General features: G+C 38.2%; 1 long non-coding RNA gene across 1 annotated transcript; it reads right to left on the bottom strand.

Moving 5' to 3' along the window:
• Nucleotides 1-1,807: 1,807 nt before the first annotated feature.
• Nucleotides 1,808-2,768, bottom strand: LOC133037653 (uncharacterized). Its single transcript, XR_009687715.1, has 2 exons — nt 2,589-2,768; nt 1,808-2,168 (listed from the first exon to the last, which is right to left on the bottom strand). It is a non-coding gene; the product is annotated as an uncharacterized LOC133037653 (long non-coding RNA).
• Nucleotides 2,769-17,545: the final 14,777 nt, after the last annotated feature.

Genomic DNA, 17,545 nt, shown 5'->3' with positions numbered 1-17,545 from the left:
TTAACTCTATACCATCTATCCTGATCGGCATAGACCTAATCCACCTGTTGGAGATGACCAACTCTCCGCCAGGTAATAGGGTTCCAAACCCTGATTCATATCTATCGTACAGTCTGTCCTATTTACTAAAGACTCTGGCTGCCACATAAGAATGTGTAGCCCCAGAATCAAACAGCACTGAGTAAAGTGAGTTATTAATAGAAAGCTGACCTGTCACAACTGATGGGCTGGCATCTGCATCAGCCTGAGTGATGGCGAACACCCTGGCTGGAGTGGGTATCACCGGAGCTCTCGGTGCCTCTGAGCGGAGCTGGGGACAGTCCCTCTTGAAGTGTCCGGGCATGCCGCAGTGAAAGCATCCCTGACCTTTGCACTCACCCCGATGGTGTCTTTTGCAGCTAGGGCACTCGGGATAGGAGAATCGGGTCTCAGTACCACTGGAACGACTACCTCTATTCTGGTTCCCTCGGAACCTCTTGTTCTGACTCGAGCCACCGGATGCAGTGGGTGCTCTCTTCCTCTGATCCATGGCTGAACCACTACTCCCCCTGCTAAAGCCTGATGCACGAGGGGTAGGAGCCCCGCCACTCGCCGGAGTACTAGCTGACTCCGACATACACCCAACTGCGCCCTCAGCTCCCAGTGCCTTCTCCACCATCTCAGCATAGGTGGTGTTGTCGTCCGTGGTGATCATCAAATCGTGTTTGATCCTTGCATTTAACCCATCCAGGTACTTCTCTTTCTTGCTGAAGTCGGTTGGCACAATTCCCGAGGCTAACCTCGCCAACCGGTCAAACTGAGTAGTATACTCGGTCACGCTCATGTTCTCACGCTGGGTCAGGTGAGCGAACTCTTTCCTCTTGGCGCTTCTGACCGCCTCATTATAGTATTTGGCGTTGAAGAGTTCCTGGAACCTTTCCCAGGTCATGGTGGTGACGTCATGAATCTGAGACACCATGTCCCACCAGACGAGAGCGTCCTCCTGGAACTGGAAAGTGGCACACACCACTCTATCATTACTGGTGACACCCATGAAGTTCAGGATTTTGGTGATCACCGTCAGCCACTGCTCGGCCTTCATCACGTCTGGACCTCCCAGAAAGACCGGAGGTGCTTGCTTCCAGAACCGCTCATACAAAGGTTCCAATCTGTTGGCCGCCACAACTAAATCGGCCTGAGCAGCAGGGGCAGGTGCCACTGGAACTACTGGCACCGGAACTGCAGGAGCACCCTGCTGTCTCAACCTCTGAATCTCAAAGTCCTGCTCTTCTATCCGGGCTTGCATTTCTGCAAACCTAACCTCCCAATTCTGGGCTCCCTGATCGGCTGGGGGAGCCTGGGCAGCCTGTGGCGGGTTCTCATCACCCCGACCACGAGCCCTGCCTCGGGGACCCCACTGAATTGCCCTGGCTCCTGGTAGTCCGCCTCGCGTCCATCTAGTCAGAACCGCCTGCGAAACCAAGAGTTGGCATATCAGGTCGTATTCAAGGACAGCTTACTAATGCCGCTTAATTTGGAAATTAAAAACGAAACATGCGCCTATTCTACCATCAGGCTACTAACATGCTTCCTATCAGGCTTTTCCTATTCATAAATAAATAAAGACTAATTTGCGGCATAAATACCTAAGTTTATCTTCCAGTTGCAATTTAATACCTAAGTTAAAATTTTAGCGGTATAAATACCTTCCGTTACACTTTCAGACATTCTGTAGGTACCTAGCTGTTATCTTGAACACTAGACACCAGATGGCATGACACATCATTTAAAAAAATGCCACATCATTTTATTAAATAGCCACTTAATATTAACCATTAAAATAAAAATTTAATTTACTTTAAAAAAAATATTTACATAAAAATTATTTATAATAAAATCTGAAATAAAATAATTAATACAAATTCTGTAAACAAAAACCAAAATCCCTTTCATTCAAAAAAAAAGAAAACCAAAATCCCTAAATCTGTGGAACTAGAGTCGGCGAGAGAGAAAAAGGTGGTGGCTGGACGTTCTTCTCCGACCACAACCCATCAGCTTCTGGTGAGACCTTCTTCTGCGACTACGGGACGAGCCATCAGCGCCGGGGAGAGAGAAAGTGTTGGGCGAGACCTTCTCCGACCACGGCAGCAACGGTATGTTCGAGGTTCATCTTCTCCGACCACGGCCGGCTGAGAAGCAAAAATACAATTAATTTCAACCTCAAAAATCCACAATAAGCAAAAATACAAGACATGAAAACACATGTTTCAATCAAAAACTCAAAGACAAGAGAATATTATTTATATGAGAGAGAGAAAGAGTGATAGTACTGACCTTTTCTTTTTCTAAGCAATAAACATTGAGGGTATAAAACCCATTATAGACTTTCTATAAAACTGAGAAAAGAGCCATACCCATGTGGGGTTTTAATAGATTTGAAGAGAGAAAATTGAGAAGATGAAAAAAGATTGAAGCTTTTTTTAATGGTGGGAAATCTATGATCTAAAGAGAAAAAGTTAGAATGAATGCCTTAGATCAAGAAACAAACTTTGAGATTCAAAAACATTAAAGAGTGAAAAAATGAACAAGGGTTAGGAGTAAAAGAGTACCATGAGAGAGGTCTGAAATGGAGATATTTTTGTTGATTTGGCTTCTCTTCTCTCTATAGTCTGCGAAGATGAACATGGTTGGAGAAGATGAACACAATTTGTTTTTTATTAGTTAATAGTTTTTTTTAAGATAGCAGGGGTTTTTTTGTTTTGAATATAATATGTTTTTTATTAGTTAATAGTTTTTTTTTAAAAAAAGAAATTAGTTGGTAGTTAAGGGTTTGATTTTGTATTAATTATTTTATTTTAGATTTTATTATAAATTTATTAAATTAATTTTTATATAAATATTTTTTTAAAAGTAAATTAAATTTTTAATTTAATGGTTAATATTAGGTGGTTATTTAATAAGATGATGTGGCATTATTTTAAATGATGTGGCATTTTTTTAAATGATGTGTCATGTCATCTGGTGTCTAGTGTTCAAGATAACAGTTAGGTACCTACAGAAAGTTTGAAAGTGTAACGGAAGGTATTTATACCGCCAAAATTTTAACTTAGGTATTAAATTGCAACTGGAAGATAAACTTAGGTATTTATGCCGCAAATTACTCATAAATAAATAAACTACTAAAGCAATAAAGGCTTACTGAACGATGGAACGAGCTAACTGCTGATGATGATTGTACATGTCGTGACGATCTTCGGAAGACAACCTGGCGGCTCTGATACCAAATTGTAACACCCTAACTAACATAGGCGTATAACGTGATTTTTAAACATGCTGTGCAGCTCGTTACTAATCAACGAGGTTTATGGAAAACGTGATTAATTAAAATTTTTGCTTTTTAATTAAACTTATAAAATATTTATACAAAAGACTCGGGATCCCGATTACAAAATCATTTACAAAAGTTTACTGTTCATACAAAATAATTACCGCCTAGCGACTAGTTACAAAAATAGGCTTGCTGTCCCGAGGATCGTACGCTCCAGGCCTAACCGCCCCGACATGTACAATCTTCACCGGCTCGCTCACGGTCCATCAGCTCTAGCTTTGCCTTTACCTACACATAAACGTAGCACTGTGAGTCGACAGACTCAGTAAGAAAAGCATAATAATATTCATACATAAAACCCGGTCATGATCAGACGCCGATACCCCTGATCATAACCCTAACTGCCGTGTCCAACACGATACTGAGTCCCCCTAACTGCCGTGTCCAACACGGTACTGAGTTCTGAACGTTCATAGGGACGGTACTATTGACAAGTAACAGCTTGATCGGTCGAACCGGTCATACTCCAGCTGCTGGTCATACTCAAGCCTGTACCGACGTGTTACAGTATCAGCCTGATCGGTCGAACCGGTCATACTCCGGCTGCTGGTCATACTCCAGCCTGTACCGATGTGATACATCAATAGTACGGAACCACCAACCTAAGTGTCAGCCTGATCGATCGAACCGGTCATACTCCAGCTGCTGGTCATACTCCAGCCTGTACCGACGTGACACAGTTGGATGGTTCGAAGCCAACATACATAACTAATGTAATCTAACAGGCTTCCTACATGCACGCTAAACAGGTAATCTACATATGCATACTGTTATACTAATCTTACCTGGATTCTGAATTCAGGTGTGCCGGTCAACCTGACTGGAACTTATCTGCGTGGCGGATTATAGGCTCGTAAACCATAAAAATCACAACAATATAAGTGACACGCTAAATCACTTCCCGGGGATTTAAACTAGGAACTAAAAGTTTCCCTATCGATAAAAAGCATGGCCATACCCCCAAAAACATAAAATTGAGGAAAACTAGGGTTCCTGAATTTTCCCCAACCGGTAGACCGGTTGCCCAACCGGAATTCCAGTTCTGGGAAATTTCAGAACCCCATCCGGAATTCCGGATGTACAACCGGAATTCCGGTTCCTCGCAGGCAGCAACCTCAAAAATTCATATCTCAACCAAATCAAACCCAAATCACCTCAAACCTTCCAGACCTAATCCATATAACCCGAATAACATTTCTAAAGCATTAAATTCACCCAGAATGCACAAAAATGAAAAACACCATTAAAGCCCAAGCTTTGAGTTCCAAACTCAAACTTGGTTAAAATCAACTAACATGCATTCAATTCAGATTCAACCTACTTAAACAAGCATATAAAAGCTTCAGAAAACATAAGAATTCGACCACAACAAACACAGCAACAAAACTCACAAATTCATGTTGAAAACTCAAGCTTTTGCATAGAAAATTCACAACTCAAGCAACCTAACTATCATGCATTAATAATAGCTCAAATATCCTCAACTTAACATGCTTAAACCTCTGAAAACATAAACAAAATACAGCAGCAACAACATCCATTTAATCATGCATGCAAAACACCATTTTCATCAAAAATTCAACAAACTTAAAGAGGAAAAGATGAGGAGCTAACCTAGCTTGGATTAAACACACAAAAACCTTGAATCCACAAGGAAAGAGGAGCAAGAACCCAGCTGCTCCTAGGGCCGAAATAGAGAGAGGACTTTGAGAGAAAAGAGTTTTGAAATTTTTCTATTTTTTCTAAGTGTTGAAAATAAGAATGAAATGGAATTTTAAGGCATATAACACACTTACTTTCAGCCAAATAATAACTAAATAAACATTTAATTTTCAATTAATAAAATCACTAAAAGACAAAATATCATTGGGGCAAAAAGACCATTTTGCCCCTCCACACTAAAATAACATAAATAACACTAAAGGGGTATTTTTGGGAAATTCTAAATTCCCGGCCAATCTCGACATTCCCAATGTCAAATAAACCGTCCCAAACTACTAACATACTAAGTTGTGATTTTTACTGAGCCAAACGCCGAGTTCCAAAATACCGGGCACCGGAATGCAAAATTATGAAAACTACTACATGACATAAAAATGCATCTCTGAATTCAATAATAACAGTATAAATAATTATTTAAATAGCTATAAATAATTTCATAATTAAACGTGATTAACTGCTAATTTCCAAATTAAACTAAGCGGTCTTTAAAGATCGGGCTATCATCAGTTGAGAATCCGAGAGGAGGACATTCCAAAGACGGATTTCCGTACTAGGTATGGACATTATGAATTTCTGGTTATGTCGTTTGGACTAACTAATGCTCCTGCAACATTCATGGACTTGATGAATAGGGTATTCAAGGATTTCCTCGATATCTGTGTGATTGTGTTTATCGACGACATCCTTGTGTACTCTCAATCAGAAGAAGAGCATGAGTTACATCTTCGAATGGTTCTGCAACGGCTTTGGGAACACAAGCTTTATGCCAAATTCAAGAAATGTGAATTTTGGCTAACTCAGGTGTCCTTTCTAGGGCATATTGTTAGCAAGGATGGGATCAAGGTGGATCCAGGAAAAATAGAATCCGTCAGGGATTGGCCTAGACCAAAAACAGTGACAGAAATTCGATGTTTCATGGGTCTAGCTGGTTATTATCGTCAGTTCGTGGAAGGGTTTTCTAAAATTTCAACACCCTTAACCGAGCTCACCAAAAAGAATCAGCGATTTGTATGGTCAGACAAATGTGAAGCTAGTTTTCAGGAGCTGAAACAGAGGTTGATTACAGCTCCAGTGCTAGCTTTGCCTTCTGACAAGGAAAAATTTGTGGTTTATTGTGATGCATCCAGGCAGGGTCTGGGATGCGTACTGATGCAAGCTGATCGGGTTATCGCTTATGCCTCTCGTCAGTTAAAAGATTATGAGCAGCGATACCCAGCTCATGACCTAGAATTGGCCGCAGTAGTATTCGCTTTGAAGATTTGGCGGCATTACTTTTATGGGGAAAGGTGTGAAATTTATACCGACCATAAAAGTCTCAAATATTTCTTTACGCAGAAAGATTTGAATATGAGACGAAGGCGTTGGTTGGAATTAGTAAAGGATTATGATTGTGAGATCCTTTATCACCCCGGGAAGGCCAATGTAGTGGTCGATGCCCTGAGCAGGAAGGGTCCCAGGCAGGTAGCTAACATGATTCAGATCTCACCCCAGTTAGCAGAGGACATGGTCAGATCTAGCATTGAGTTTGTGGTAGGCAAGCTTCACAACTTGATGCTGCAATCTGATCTGTTAGAAAGAATTAAGGTTGCTCAGATGATTGATCCGGAGTTGGTAAAAATCAGAGAAGAGGTTTCAGCTGGTCAAGCTAGAGATTTTTCAATGTCAGACAATGGGATGCTATTATTTAAAGCTAGGGTTTGTGTTCCAAATAGTATGGAACTCAGAAATGAAATCTTTGAAGAGGCTCATACAACCCCATATTCCTTGCATCCCGGCACCACCAAGATGTATCAAGATCTTAAACCTTACTTCTGGTGGAGCGGTATGAAGAAGAATTTGGTAGAATTCGTATCGAAATGCCAAATCTGTGAGCAAATCAAGGTTGAGCATCAAAGGCCGGCAGGGTTGTTGCAACCTTTAACCCTACCGGAATGGAAGTGGGAGGACATCACGATGGACTTTGTGGTTGGGTTACCTAGAACCACAGGATTGTTCGATTCTATCTGGGTTGTGGTAGATCGATTCACGAAGTCTGCTCATTTTCTGCCAGTTAAAACAACCTATTCAGTGGATCAGTTGGCAGAGCTATATGTTAAAGAAATAGTAAGACTTCATGGAGTACCAAAGTCTATAGTCTCGGATAGAGATCCGAAGTTCACCTCCAAGTTTTGGCAGAGTTTGCAACGAGCAATGGGTACAAAACTAAAATTCAGTACAACATTCCATCCTTAGACAGATGGGCAGTCCGAAAGGACGATTTAGATATTGGAGGATATGTTACGAGCCTGTGTTATGGATTTTGAAGGCTCTTGGAGTAAATATTTACCACTGATATAATTTTTGTACAATAACAATTATTAGAGTACGATAGGGATGGCTCCCTATGAACTGTTATACGGTAGAAAGTGTAGATCTCCTATCCACTGGGATGAGTCAGGGGAGAGAAAGTATTCTAAGTTCGGAATTAGTACAGCGGACCAATGAGGCAATTGAGAAAATTAAAGCTAGAATGCTTGCCTCTCAGAGTAGACAAAAGAGTTATGCAGATCTGAAACACAGAGAAGTTGAAATCCAAGTAGGGGACCATGTGTTTTTACGAGTATCTCCAATGAAGGGGATCAAACGTTTCGGGAAAAGAGGCAAGTTATGCCCTCAGTTTACAGGACCTTTCGAGATTCTCGAGAAGGTTGGTTAAGTGGCATATCGGTTAGCTTTGCCTCTAGCTCTTTCAGCAGTTCACAACTTATTCCATGTCTCTATGTTGAGAAAATATGTTTCAGACCCTACTCATATACTTAGTTATGAGGACCTTAAGCTGCAGCCAGACATGTCATATGAGGAACAGCCAGTACAGATCCTTGATAGAAAGGATAAAGTCCTTCGGAATAAGACCATAGCTTTGGTCAAAGTACTCTGGAGAAACAACAAGGTGGAGGAAGCTACCTGGGAGTTAGAATCAGATATGAGAGCCCAATATCCGGAGTTATTCAGGTTAGATTTCGAGGACGAAATCCTTTTAAGGGGGGATAGTTGTAATGACCGCTTAGTTTAAATTTGGAAATTAGCAGATAATTAGGATTTAATTATGAGAATTATTTATTGATATTTAAATAATTATTTATGTTGATTTATTTGAATTCAGAATGCATCTTATATGTCATATAGTGAAATTTCATAATTTTGCATTTTCGGTGCCCGACAACATGGAACGCGGTGTATGGCTCAGTAGAATCACAATCTAATATTTTAGTATAGCGGGGCGATATTGTTAGACATTGGGAATGTTTGGATTAGTCGGGAATTTAGAGTTTTCCCAAAATACCCTAAGTGATTCGTGTGACTCTTTAGTATGGGCAAGGGCATTATGGTCTTTTTGCCTTTGGGTTTTGTCTTTTAGTGGGGATTTAATTTTATGTTTAAATCTGATTTTTTTAGTGGCTATATGCTGATTATTAAGTAGGTAAATCAATTTCTTTCTCATTTTTATTGAAAAATCAAAATTAGACAAAAGGTTGCATTTTCTCTCAAGTCTTCCTCTCTCTTTCGAACCCACCTAGAGGCAGCTAGGTTTTGGTTGATTTTTCTGCATTTCAAGCTAGTTTTTGCAAGGTATTAGTGGTCTCAAGTTCTTGGTAAGATTCTTGTAGCTTCCTCTTAAGTTTCTTGAGTTTTAAGAAAGAAAATTTATGCATGCTTGATGATTTTGATGTTGTAGCTGCTGTGTATGTTTGTTGTTGTTTTCTGAAGCTTAGATATGTTTAATTGAGTGGATTCAAGTTGGTTTTTTTGTTAGTTAGTTGGATTTAACCTAGTGTAAAGCTTTGAACTCAAAACTTTGGATTTTAATGGTAAAATGGTGTTTTTGCTGCTGTGATCATTGTTTGTGTTTGAGTTTGGTTTCTGGATGTTACATATGTTGTTTTAGGTTGAATTTAGTTGGTTGTGATGGCTGGTTGTGGTGTTAGCCAAGCTTTGAGCTTTGAAGCTCAAACTTGGAGCTCACATGGTGGTTTTTGTTTCTGTGCATGCTGGGTTGTTTGGTTGCTTTTGAAATGTTATTTGGGATATTTGCAGTAGGTCTGGAGAGTTTTAGGTGGTTTGGGGTTGAATTGGTTGAGAAATGAATTTTTGAAAAATTCCCCGTGACCGAACCGTGTAATTTCGGTTCAGTGGAGGTTCGCAGGAACCTGGGCCTCACCCGTTGGCTTCTAGGAATTTTTCCCAGAACTGGAATTCCGGTTGGGGAACCGGTCTACCGGTTGGGGAAAATTTGGGAACCTTAGTTCTTCCTATTTTTGTGTTATTTAGGGTATTGCCATGTTATTTATCGATAGAGAAATTTCTAGTTTCAAGTTTAAGTCCCCGGGAAGTGATTTAGCGTGTCACTTATCAGTGTTGTGATTATTATGATTTAGGAGCCTGTAATTCGCCGAGCAGATTGTTCCACTCAGGTTGACCGGCACACCTGAATTCGGAATCGAGGTAAGATTAGTATAATGTCATGCATATGCTTATACATGTTTAGCGTACATGTTAGTTGCCATCAGATTAACATATTAGATATATGTTAGGCAAATTTTATATAGCCGTCAGATTAGCATATCAGGGCAATAGTGAGGTGTACATAGAGTTGCACCGAGATGCCAACAGAAATATGCTAGGCTATCAGATAGTATGGATTAACTGCTACCACATCGGTACGACTAGAGTACCGAGTATAGGCTGGATTCGCGGTTAATCATACTTTGTCATGGACGTTCCTGATTCAGTTAGGGTTATGGTCAGGTGTATGGGCGCTTGATTATAACCCGGAATTTAGTATGTTTTTTTATGTTATGCTTTTCTTACTGAGTCTATCGACTCACAGTGCTATGTTTATGTGTAGGTAAGGGCAAGGCGAAAACTGAGGAACCGTGAGGACGAGCAGGTGAAGATTGTACATGTCGGGGCGGTTAGGCCTGGAGCATACGATCCTCGGGACAACAGGGCTTTTGTAGTCAGTCGCTGGGCGACAAATATTTTGTATTGAATAGCAAACTTTTTGTAAAGTGTTTTGTAAATGGGATCCCAAAGTATTTTGTATGCTATATTACAAGTATTTAATTCAATAAGCAAAATTTTAATTAATCACGTTTTTCATTAGCCTCGTTGATTAGCAACACAGTACGTGAAAAGTCACGTCAACACGCCTATGCTAGTTAGGGTGTTACAGTTACCAAACGCCACCAAAATTTTTATTTTTGATATTTTGATTTTGAAAAACAAAAATGCGTTCTATAACTACTTTTGTTTTTCAATTTTAAAAACAAAAAATAAATGTGTGTTCTGTAAATTTTATTTCTATTTTTATTAGTTAATTTTATTTAAGTTGAATTCGGGTAGGGCTGATCATGGGTTGGGTTGGCCAGGTTGAAGTTATTTAATGGGTCAACCCAATGAGATCGGCCCAAAATATTCTAAACCATTTAAATTATAATTTTTTCATACCCAACCCGACCCAACCCATACATTATGGTTTGGGTTGGGTCACAACCTTGCTCTTGAAAATTAAGATCTAAACATAGTTGAGAAGAAAAAATTCAAAGCAAAGACTCACAAAACTCCAAAATTAAAGCTCATAACAGACATCCAAAATTACAATCATCCAAAATAATATAACAAATATAAATCTAAAAATCAAAATAAATAAAAACTTCAAATTATCATTAAACTCATTATACAACGACAACTCATTATACAGTGGCAATGATTTTTAGCTTTTTCCTTTGTTGTTCCCTTGGCCCTTCAATCTACAATTCACATTTCAAAAATCAAGTTATTGGATATATATAAAATAACAAAATAACTTCACTGCACACGAAGTCTGTAAGTCTTAGCAATAACAATATATAAAGATATATATATATATATACAATACATATAAATAACAAAGAAAAGATCAAATTTACTTTGCCCGAGAATTATACTTCTAATATCTAATGATTTAGGTTGTCCACAATTCAATAGCAATAAAAGTACATTTAACATTAATAATATCATACTATATGAATATATGAATTTAGTAAAGTAATACTAGCATAGCATAGTAAAATAATAAGACCAACAAATTAATAATAGTCTTATTATAAAAGAAAAGGAGAAAAACATAATAATATGAATGAATACTACATTATTATATAATGGTAAACTGTAAACATATAAAAATCACCAACACAACACCACTAATTCTAAAACTACAAGCCCCTACATCAGATGATTATGTAAATATAAGTTGGAAAGGAAATAATGATCTTAGAAAAAAAAAATAATGATAAAAATCATATAGTTACAGAGGGTACTATACAAGTTGAAACAAATCACACAAAAGAGTAAATATTTACATTTCTCGCAAGCAAAGTAAGATTTTTCCTTTGAGGCTGTAACGTCTCCGATTCAAGCCTCCATTGGGCCCTTACACCCACGGACTCATGGCTCTTATACACGAGCACGCCACTCTGGCTACTTCATTGACTCAGGACTGACCCTACAGACCAAAACGAGTGTTTCCAGCGTGCTTTGTCCTCACTTGTACGCTTCCTGGGAAAACTTCCCAAGAGGTCACTCATCTTTAAATTGCCGCAGGTCAAGCACGCTTAATTGTGGAGTTCTTTCGTGATTGGCTATCGAAAAACAAGATGAACCTTGTTGATATAGGTAGTACCAATCAATCCATTTAAGCTCTCTTCAACTATGTAGTCTCATACCTACGCAGCCTCAGAATCATCACACTTGACCTTCCCCAGGCGATGTGGGATTGCACAGCTTACTCGGTGTTTTCCCTTACGGATCACGGGACTACTGACTGTCACAATCACGCCCCCTTATGGGGTCCGACGCCGTCATCGACCACACTTCTAGCTGGGTCAAGGCTCTGATACCATTTATAACGTCCCCGCTTCAAGCCTCCATTGGGCCCTTACACCCACGGACTCATGGCTCTTATACACGAGTACGCCACTCTGGCTACTTCATGGACTGATGACTGACCCTACAGACCAACACGAGTGTTTCCAACGTGCTTTGTCCTCACTCGCACGCTTCCTAGGAAAACTTCTCAGGAGGTCACCCATCTTGAAATTGCCCCAGGTCAAGCACGCTTAACTGTGGAGTTCTTTCGCGATGGGCTACCGAAAAACAAGATGCACCTTGTTGATATAGGTAGTACCAATCAATCCATTTAAGCTCTCTTCAACTATGTAGTCCCATACCTACACAACCTCAGAATCATCACACTTGACCTTCCCTAGGCGATGGCCGGTGTTTTTCCTTACGGATCACGGGACTACTGACTGTCACAGAGGCTTTCACTGTTAAACCTTTGTTCTCTTTTTCTAGAGTTGGAACATTTAATTGAAGAAAATAACCACATTCTCACAGTTTAATGCCCAAAATACATTTTCAATGGACTAGAATACCATTTTTCTTTCAAAATGAAAAACAAAAATAAAATAATATTACAAATATATAAACATAAACCCAAATCTTAGCATCTAAAAAATAAAAAATAAAATAACATTAAGAATATGATAAATGAAACTAGTTAGTGTTGAAATGTGTAACAAAATTTTGGAATATAATATATATACCATTTTAGATGTGGTGGTCTTTTGGTGGAGCTAAGAAGATAGTGATGGTGCTATTGACATGTAGTGGTGGTGTCGTCACTGTCTTGTTAGAAGAGTTGAACTACCAAGGAAGTGACAGTGATTGAGCTGTGGAGACTTGAGACTTGAGGCTGAGGGAGAGAGATATTGTCCACATACGAGATGGAGGCGGCAAAATGTCCTAGGTTTAGGGTTAGAATTTATGATAGAGAAAGAAAATGGCTTTTATATGTATATAATTTATTTATCCCTTTATTTTTTCTGCCTTAATTTGGTGTGGGTTGGGTTCATCGGGCCAAGAAAGGCCTAGCCCGTACACCGACCTGTACACTATGGGTTTACTATTTATGAACCCATTTGGTATTCGGCCCACTTTTAAACAGCATGTTCGGCCTATTTTTCAGGTTGGGTTGGTCGGCCCAACGGTTTACATGCTCAGTCCTAAGTTAAGGTCTGAAGCAGGGATCAGGGGCCGGGTTTGGGTCCGGGGTCGAAGTTAGGGTCCAGGTTTGGGTTCCAAGATCTCACTACTACAATATGAGCCTTTAGCTTCCCTATTTTCAACCTATTTTATAAAAAGGGAAGCTAAAGGGTGTGAAAACACCCACCTGATTCGAAATTGACATTTAGAGGCAGTTTTTTGGTAAAAACCGTAGGTGTATATATTAATAAACCTTATGCCATCGGTTGAAAATTGGGAAATTTTAAGATTTATTGTTAAATCCTATGTCGTCGGTTATTTGCTAGGAACCGACGACATAGGCTTTAACAAAAAACCCTTATATATCGTCTTCTTCTTCCCCATGATAACAGCAGCCACACCAGACCCCCCCTGAAAACCCACGAAACCCTCGCTAACCACCACTAAAATCCACCATGTCTCCCTCATTTCTTCACCATTTCATCCCATTTTTGTCTTAAAATTTTTTATTTTCAATATCTAATCCCATACACTGAATAAGTTTTGTTTTTTCACCCATTTGCACTGTACCCAAACCTATTTTAAAAAAAGGTGGTGGTATAACTCCAGCCACCGATTTTAGCAGAGAAAATGTTAAATCTCAACGTCCATTAAGGTATAAATATGCTTTCTATTCATTTTATTAATGTACATGAGTATTATTTCATTTTTGTAAAAAATAATTCGGATTTTTTCATTTTATTAATATTATATTGTGTGTGTGCTATAGGTGGTCGGATTTTTGTCGCAATTTATCGTCGAATTGCATTTTTTTATATTTATTAACTTGATATATAATATATATGTATATATTTTGTGTTTTATTATTGAATATGTGTTTATATATATTGTGTGTTTATATATATTGTGTATATACTTTTTGTGAATTTTGTGTAATTGTATTGTATATATATATTCGTTGTGAATGAGAATGAGGTAGTAGGGATTTACTTAGTTTAGGATTAAAACTTTTAAAATTATATTAATGTGATATATAATTGATTATATATGCATATGTATATGTTATTTTTTAAAAAAATTAACTATAAAATTTAGTAACTAGTAATTTATTACATTTTTTTTTATTAACTAGTAAGTAATTTAATAATTAAATTTTTAATTTGGTTGTATATTGCATTATATTATAGGTTGTGAGCTAATATTTGAAGTTCAACATATTTCAGTGTTGATCGGATTTGTAATAGGTATATCCATTCGCTAACTTTTTGTTATTATAATTAATTCTCAATGCATGCTTAGTTGAGTTTGAATATCTTAAATATTCATTCGTAGTGAAGTAGGTTCTGCGAATACATGTACTCAGGTCGGATGGGTGGAGAAATTTTTATTGTTTATCTTATTTTGTTTGTTCTGTATTGTTATATTTGTTTTGTTTGTTACTTTAGGCACTTTTAATATTTTTGGGAACGTCCAATTACAGCCGTTATGCTGTCGAAATTTCGGTAGAATTAGTAACTTGATGTATAGCTTACTTTATATTGTGTTTGTTTATGCTGAATACATAATGTTTGTGTATGCATTTAATATTTCGTATAGATTACTTGTTATATATAGCTAACTTTAAATTTTCTTTATTAATGGTGTAGATATGGCCAACTCGGGTTCAGGGTCAGATTCAGACCCAGAGGCAGAGTGTCCTAGGTCGATGCCTACACGAGGAGCTACTCAAATGAATGAAATATCCAAGCTAATGGATCAAGGTAAAAGAGTGGCCCTCCAGGTGAATGACAAAGGACAATACTGCGGCAAAAGCTACTCCAAGCTCGTATCGACTTTAGGAGTTAGATGTCGTCAAACGATAGGGTTGTCCTATAAAAATTAGAAAGAAGTCAACCCTACACTGAAAAATAAAGTTTGGACAGATATATAGGTAAGTAGTTATTTGCTAAAATTTTGATTTGTTTTTTATTAATTCAAATGTTAACTCTAATCGTGTTTGTTTTGCTTCAAACTAGACGGGTTTCATTGTGCTGGATTCCTTCAAACATGATTGTCTGATCCTTGCTGGGAAGTTAATGAAAGACTTCAAGAATAGGATGACAAAAGACATTATAATGCCCGCAATGGAATGGCACAAGTCCCTGAAAAGCATCCCGAAATCAACCTTACTGATTGGTTGAAATTTGTTGAAAGTCGAGTAACTCCTGAATTTTAGGTACACTAATTATATTTGTACTAAGATAAACTCTTAAATACAAGTACATGTATCTAATGTATTTTTTGGCATTTTAGGAATTGAGTAAGGTGCAAAGGCAACGTTCCTCGAAAATCCAATCCAAACATCGAAGTGGTCGGAGTGGAATGGTTAATGTACGGGAAGTTGTGGTAAGTAATGCTTGAATTCTAATAATGTGCTTTAAAATATAATTTGTACTCATTTAATTGTTATAAAATAATGTAGAAAAATGATCTCGACGTTCAAGATCCCCCACGCCACTGTGTTTGGATCAAATCTCGGACCAAGAGAATAAAACTTGTCACTGATTACGACAAGGAAATTGCAGAGAAGATAGTAAGTGTATATTAATCCTTAATTGAGTTCTACCAATGAGTTAGTATATATAATTCACATACTAAGTGCTTGAATATATGCGTGCATTAGGCTCAATTAGAGGAGCAGCTTACTCAGAAACAAATTCAAGTCCAGGGCCAAAATGATATCCTGACGTAGGCGCTTGGGACACCAGAGCATTCTGGACATGTCAGGGCTGCTGGGTATGCTAGTACTTGAAATGTTGTTTCTTTAGTTATATAAAAAAATCGTAGCTAATTTGCATTTTATGATTTGAAGGTTCCTGACCAGGGCCTCTAAACTGTTTGGTAGGAAGAAAAGGGAAGTGTCTGATGTTGTGACTTGGCAGCAGAAGGAGATTGAAAAATTAAAAGCCGAACTCCAATCCCTTAAACAGAAGAAAAACACTGCCGAACAAGAGGAATAAGGAGAGGTGGCTGGTGAGGCGTATGTTCCACAACCATACGCTCGTGAGGATGAGGGTCCACCACAAACCTATGCTGAGGAGTTTGTTTCCCTTAACGAGCCAGCTCTCGTGTACAATTTCGATGACCATACGGTCCTTGATCAGCAAGTATATCTCTGCTCTGACAACATCGACAACATTGTGGCCTGAGTGTATCCGTACGAGCATGAGAGTGATATCACAGTTTACGGCACGCCATACGATGATTCACATGTCTGGGTTCTGATTTCAGAAATACTGCAACAGGATGCTAAAATCCCAATCTCAATTCAAAAGAGTGCAGATATGTTAGGGACGTACCAAACATGTTTTTTCCTTGGCCTAAACACACTTAATTGTAACATCGGAGGTCACTTAATTCTCTTATAAATTAATTATTAATGATTAGTGGAGTTTGAATATCTTCAATATTCGACCATAGTGAAGTAGGTTCCGCGAATATAAGTGCTGCGGTGGGATGGAAGAATAAACTACTGTTATATCTGTGTTATTTGTCATTATACAGACATGTTTAAAATGTTTGGGGGCATTCAATTACAGTCGTTATGCTGCAAAAATTTCAGTAGAATTTGGATCAAATTTGATATATTATGTTTTGTTTTGTTTAGGGTCCACTCGCTCAACCGCCTTCAAGACGTGATGCCTCGAAGGGGAAAGCTCCCATACTTTCTTCACAATGCGGTAGTGCACGGGAAGATGAATTATTCTCGCAAAAGGTCATTGACAGGATCCCTAAATTGCTAATATAGATAGTTCTTGAATTCCTGAACCTCAAAGATAAACGTGATATAATCACAATTCCTGTACCCCGAGGATTCATAGAACCGGGTACCTAGATCACATTATCTAGAGAGGATTTGCAGCAGGTTGCATTGTGTGACTTCATCAGCAACCAGTGAATGCTATTTGGAATGATGTATATTCTTCTTTAATGTAATTAACCTTATATATATCAAATTCTGGTCAAATTTTTATAAGACACTAATACTTAACAATTTTTTTGGCAGGCACATCTGGGAGAGCATCAACGGTTTGAGAAAATTTTCAAGTTTTACGACCCAGAGCTTCTCGCAGTGAATGGTATAAACGATGAAGAGAAGAGTCAGTCTTTTGACAATGCGGCAAGACGATTGGCTGCTTGGTTATCATCAATGAATAACAACCACCAAATGTTCTTTATTCCTTGGAATATCGAGTAAACACTATTTAATTCTTTAGTGCTAATTGTTCATTTCTATATTATGACTTCAAATTATTTTTATACTATCTTACTTATATTCCAATATAATTTTCTAGTGCGCATTGGATGATAGAGGTCGTTACGCTAAAGAAAATTATCCATTTAGACCCTATA

This window comes from Cannabis sativa, chromosome 5 (genome assembly GCF_029168945.1).
Source record: "Cannabis sativa cultivar Pink pepper isolate KNU-18-1 chromosome 5, ASM2916894v1, whole genome shotgun sequence".
NCBI classification, from domain to species: Eukaryota; Viridiplantae; Streptophyta; class Magnoliopsida; order Rosales; family Cannabaceae; genus Cannabis; species Cannabis sativa.
The sequence above is the reverse complement of the archived record's forward strand: the minus strand, read 5'-3'. Positions and strand labels throughout refer to the sequence as shown.